The 6,000-nt window shown below is 44.1% G+C and overlaps 1 long non-coding RNA gene across 1 annotated transcript in view; it reads left to right on the plus strand.

Annotated features, from left to right (window-relative positions):
* The window catches only part of LOC129499698 (uncharacterized), a 50,775-nt gene extending 46,721 nt beyond the window's left edge, over positions 1-4,054 (plus strand). The window contains exons 2-3 of the long non-coding RNA XR_008662439.1: positions 2,159-2,296; positions 3,776-4,054. This is a non-coding gene — a long non-coding RNA (uncharacterized LOC129499698). The remainder of the gene's footprint in view (positions 1-2,158; positions 2,297-3,775) is intronic.
* The last annotated feature ends 1,946 nt before the right edge of the window (positions 4,055-6,000 follow it).

Raw genomic sequence — 6,000 nt, forward strand, 5'->3', positions numbered from 1 at the left:
TTCCCATGTATGACCCACACGCTTATAGTAGGCTTTCTGGGGAGTGCAGAGCTCTGCAAGCTCCTTCCCACCATGAGCGAAGGTCTCATGCCACAGGTGAAAACATGGCAGCTATGGTGAGAATCCTGGGAACCTAAACAGATAGAAGACCCATTGTGGTGAGCAGAGTAATGGTCCCCCAAAGATGTCCACATTCTAATCCTTAGAACCTGGGAATACGTTACCTTACATGACAAAGAGGCCTTTGCAGATGTGATGAAGTTAAGGCTCTTGAGATAGGGACATTGTCTTCCCAATTAGTCACTAGAGTCTTTGAGAGAGAAAGAGGAGGCAGGAGAGTCAGAGGAGGTATGACAATGGAAGCAGAGGTGGGAGTGATGTGGTTGCTGGCCAAAGAGGCCAAGAGTTGAGGAATGTGGCAGCCTCTGGACGCTGGAAAACCAGGGGCGCCTGGGTGGCTCAGCTCAGGTCATGATCCTGGGGTCCCGGGGTCAAGTTCCACATCAGGCTCCCTGCATGGAGTCTGCTTCTCCTTCTGCCTGTGTCTCTGCCTCTCTCTCTCTCTGTGTCTCTCATGAATAAATAAAATCTTAAAAAAAAAAGAAGCTATAAAAACAAGGAAATGGATTCTCCCTAGAGCCTTTAGAAGGAACTCAGCCCTGCTGACACCTTGATTTTAGTAAGACCCATTTTGTAGTTCTGATGTCCAAAACTGGAAGATAATAAATTTGTGTGCTTTCAAGTTTCTAAGTTTATTATCACAAGCATGCTCCTCATTTTTGTGTCTTTCCATGTGTTAGCCTCACTTTTAAAAAGGACTTGTTTCCCCTCATGCAGACTCTTGGGCCCTCCTGTAATTTGACACTGATGGGGTTCTGAACGACTCTGAACAGGTGAGAAGTGAAGATTCGAGGGCTAAGAGTAAAGAATTTGTTGCCTGAGGACAGATTCAGTGGCTACAGTAACAATTAGAACAAATAAGCCTTTCATACAAGAGCCAAGATCAACAAGCAAAGAGAAATAAGGAGGCCAGTCAGACTCAATTGGGGAGTCCACTTTCATTCCAGGGTAAATTTGCTGGCACAGTAGTATTTTCCCCTCAGGCATCTCTGTCTTATAGGCCTGGGGCAGTGAGTGGGAAAGAACTATTTCAGGTTTTTCTCCTCATTGTTAAATCTGACCTAAGCAAACATACACGTGTAAATACATACACAATTTGGTCTTTGCTGAATTTCATTTCACATCCGACATATTGACCTTGCCTCTTTTTTTCTTTTTTAAAGATTTTATTTATTTATTCATGAGAGACATAGACAGAGGCAGAGACACAGGCAGAGGGAGAAGGAGGCTCCCCACGGTGAGCCCAATGTGGGACTCGATCCCAGGACCCCGAGATCATGACCTGAACCAAAGGCAGATGCTCAACTGCTGAGCCACCCAGGTGCCCTCTTGACCTTGGCTTTGTATAAGCTATTAGAAGGACAGTATCTCATAGCAGTTCAACCATGGGCTTTGGGGTCAGAGAACTGGGTATGAATAAATAGCCTCTCTTCACGTTAGTAAATGACCATGGGCAGTTCATCACCACTCCTGAATCCCCATTGTCCCCATATAAAAGGGGACCAGTCCTAATCCCTAAGTTACAGCATCATTGAAAATATTAAATGGCATTGATATTCCTGGGCCATTATACAGTACTTGGCACATAGCTGGCAAGTGGCACAAACCACTTTGCTTATATGCAGATTCCTCACTTCCATGCAAATTTAACATAGTTGTTATTTTAATTATATTTGGTGGAAATAAATGTGCAGTTTAATTAATTATTCATTTTACAAGGCTCATAATCTGACCCAAATGTGATGAAGGCAGCAATGATAAAAAAGAGCATGCATTTACTGCTGTGCCCGACACTCTTTGAAACACTTTACGCATGAAGTAATGGAAGCTCACGAGGTTTGAGTAACTTGCCCCAGTCACCCGGCTAGTCAGCAGTAGAACTTGGATTTGAGCCCATGCAGTCTGAGCTTAGAGCCTGACCAAGCACTTTGCCATGTTGATCTACAAGGGAAACCCCCTCAGGACTTATGCCATGATTCCTATAACCATGGGATGATCAGCAGATTCACATCAGCTCCTGATTTCTCATGTCCTATAGGGTCAGTGTGGTACCCTGCGCATTTACCTGAAGATTAAATCGTGCTGATTACTATCTTGGAGATGTCATGTAATGAAAATCTTGGCTTCGCTGTGGAATATGGGAGATGTGGAGGAGGGTAAATGATTATTTCGCCAGGTGAGCAAGTCTTCCAGGCATCTCTCCAGCATTGTGGTCAGGGCAATCCCTGTGACTGCTAGTGACGGTTTAGGAATGATTCACTTGGAATTGTCTTCTGGGTTTACCTTTAGTGGGTAGTCATTTCCATGATTACGAATAAGAATGTGCTTTCCAGGATTCTGGAACATGTGAGTAGAAGAAAGAGAGTGACAACTTTGGGAGGTGAGGGGATCATCTAAAAAAATCCAGGGAAAGTAAAAATTAGGAAAAAATGAGCAACACTAAATATTGTAGATATCAGAGGGCAAAGTTCTCATGAAGCCTCAGGGAAAAAAAAAATCCTGGAAGAGATAAAGTGTCGAGTTCCAAACACTGAGAAAAGAAGTGGATTAAATGAGTTATTTCCAGGGTTTTTTTTTTAAATTTTTATTTATTTATGATAGTCACACAGATAGAGAGAGGGGGCAGAGACATAGGCAGAAGCAGGCTCCATGCACCGGGAGCCCGACGTGGGATTCAATCCCGGGTCTCCAGGATCGCACCCTGGGCCAAAGGCAGGCGCTAAACCACTGTGCTACCCAGGGATCCCTATTTCCAGGTTTTGATGGAAGCTGAAGTGGAGAGATTTCAAGGTGAGGTGAGAAGTCAGGCTCAATTCTATCAACATCCCACAGGTGACCAGGATTTCCTCCGCTCAAAATAGCAGCTGCTCCATCTGACCTGGAGTAGAATATTTCTGAGTAGTTTCCAAAGCAGCTGAATCCTGCCACCCCTGGTAGTCCTGAATGCGCGAGGAATTCTTTTCTTCCTTTCCTACAACTGTTTCTCCCCGCTATTTACTTCTGCTCCTTTCCCCCCACAGTCCCTGGTTAGATTTCTGGCTATTGGGATAGTTTAATCGAAAAGGGTACAAGGCAAATGGCCTGGCTTAGAAGCTGTAAGTGTGATTTAATGCCACTTTTCACATTCAATGGTGGGAGCCCACAGAGAAGCGTGCTAAAGACAAGAATCTTCTACTGAAGGAAGCAATATTTAAGAATATTTTTTTGGCTGTCATACTCTGAATTTAAAACTAATAAGTTTTACTTTCATAAATAAATAAAATAAAATAGAATAAAATAAAATAAAATAAAACAAAATAAAATAGTGAGTTCCTTGTGTATCACAGTGTGATTGGGCTGTCCGCACGGTTTGGGAAACACACAGTGTGGTTTCATTCAAGCTCGTGCTCCACTTCCATAGTGGAGAGCCTGCAGTTTCCATTGCACAGTAGTAGTAACATTTCAGCCGTGGCTTGCGAACCCTGGTGGGTGCTGTTGTCATGAATATTATTCCTGTGGGATTATTTTGTGTGGAGGCCTGGGTTTTGTTAATATTTTCAGAATCTTATCTCAGTTCACACATGTTTTAAATACCAGGAAGAGTTTACTGGGGAAGCCAAGGTTATGCAGGTTTCCTGAACCATGGTAAAATGACTTGTCCTTTCGTCCTTGTCAGTTTTGTTGCAGATTTGGAGAGTCAGGGACTCTTGTCTCAGAAGAGTGGGTGCCCTCAGGAAAAGGGGGGACCCTGATGAAGCAATGGAACAACAGAGGCCCAGGAAGAGCCAAACTAATAGAAGCTAAGGACGGAGAAAAATGAATGATGGAATAAATTGGGCAAACGTGACTTTACACCCTCTCAAGTCCTTTTGTACACCCCAAATATGCTGCTCAGTACATCGTTCTTTCCTTCATCCTTCATGCCACCCCCTCCCAATCATCACTTTCAGGAAAGATGTAGACACAATGGATCATCAAAAATAAGAGCAACAACACAGATGGAATGAGTGAGGAGAACTTACGGGAAGCAAACAAAGGCATGAAGCTAACAGAGGAGTTAGAATGAGAAACATTGTTCTTTTCAGTTCAATACAATCAAATCTCAGAGTGGATCTGGTAGTTGGCCTGTGTTTTTCGCTTCCTAAAAAAATATAGGATAAAAGCAACCACTTTGCTTATATCCAGATTCCTCACTTCCATGTAAATAATGGAGGGGTTAGGAAATAAGAGTGAAAATCTCCGTAGATGAGGAAATGAAGGGGATTGGCAAGATGTGGAATCAGACGGGTAATCAACAGAGAAAGGCTCCAAGCCATGAGGAGGGGAGGGACCACAAAGGAAGACTCCACAGGGGTGTGGTCTCCGGGACCAAGGAGCTCTGTCCTCACTCTCCAGCACCCCAGGCCACTTTAAGGGTCTACACTCAGTGAATGCTTTTTTGGCTCCTGTCTCCCCATCAGTGTATCAATGTATCCCCAGGGCAGTTTCTAACACATAGTAGATGGTCCATCGGTGCTTGTTGGACTTGGGTCTAAGGGCCTTGGATGGAAGAACCAGTACAAGGAAAACACATCGTGTGAGATGGAGATGATGAAAAACAGTAGTAAGGGGCAAAAGGAAAGACATCTTTCAGGTGTTGGTACAGATCTTTCCTGAGCCTTCTAGGATGGAGTGCTCCTCCTGTGGGTTTCCCCAGCACCATGCGCTTCCTTCACTGCAGTGCACAGAGGCCTGATGGGTAACTGCCTGTCTCTCTTCCCCCGTGGTCTTCAGGCTTTGAGCAGATGGTGGGTGTGCCCATCTGGCTCATGATGATGTTCTAGAATCTAGCACAGTGCCTGGTTTATTGTGGTTGTTCAATATATATTATTTTTTTATTTTTAAAGATTTTATTTTTATTTATTTGAGAGACAGAGAGAGAGAGCACAAGTTGCGGGGAGGGATAGAGGGAGAGGGAGAAGCAGACTCCCCGCTAAGCAGGGAGCCCAACGCCAGCTTCATCCCAGGACCCCTGGATCATGACCTGAGCTGAAAGCAGATGTTTGACTGAGCCACCCAGGACCCCCCCCCCCCCACTATTTTGAATGAGTGAGAAAATGAGACCAAAGTTAAAGGAAGAGTCTCATGAAGAAATAAAGAAATTTGTTTTAAAAATGACAGAGGGCATGAAAAGATGTTTAGACACCTCTGAATAAAGAAATTTAATTTGAAAAAAATAAAGACTCTATAGTGAGAAACAGGGAAGGACACTATGAGAGCAACGATAATGTGATATGATCTAGAATTTTGGTTTCCTTACCTATAAAATGAAATTAATTATCACCACCTCCTTTTTGTAAGGGTTAAATGACACCGTGTGTGAAGTGTTGAGTATTTCGTGGCCTCTACAATTAAGACTGTTAGGTTGTAAGTGATAGAAGCCCAGTGTGAAGTTATTTATGAGAAAGAAAGAGGACATTGTTTTACTGGCTTATGTACCCAAGCCAAGAGGAGGGCAGGGAGGGGGCAGTGTGAGTACTGTGGTGAACCCCAGATTCCCTTGGTGTGTTGGACTCATCCTTTCCAACTCCAGCTGTCTTTAGAAACCTGCCACTGTGGCCAACAGCAACTCCAGGTTCATGGCAACAGTTTTGCAGATAAAAAGGGAAACGGGGCTTCTCTCTCTGGACCCCAAATCAACAGAGCCCAAGAGTCCCATCCAGTTGTGTCCTTACCTCTTATGTTCCACACCATGCTCAGGAACCTGATGCACCATGGATGCCCTACTCTGGGTCACATGCTGAAACTACTGAGCCACCCAGGTGCCCCGCATGCTCATTTTTCAAAAGAGGACCAAAGCATTGAAGAAATCAGCATAGGCCAGGACCTCAACCCAATTTCTATCTCTGATATTCAGTAAAT

Source organism: Nyctereutes procyonoides, unplaced genomic scaffold (assembly GCF_905146905.1).
Source record: "Nyctereutes procyonoides isolate TBG_1078 unplaced genomic scaffold, NYPRO_anot_genome, whole genome shotgun sequence".
Classification (NCBI taxonomy): Eukaryota; Metazoa; Chordata; class Mammalia; order Carnivora; family Canidae; genus Nyctereutes; species Nyctereutes procyonoides.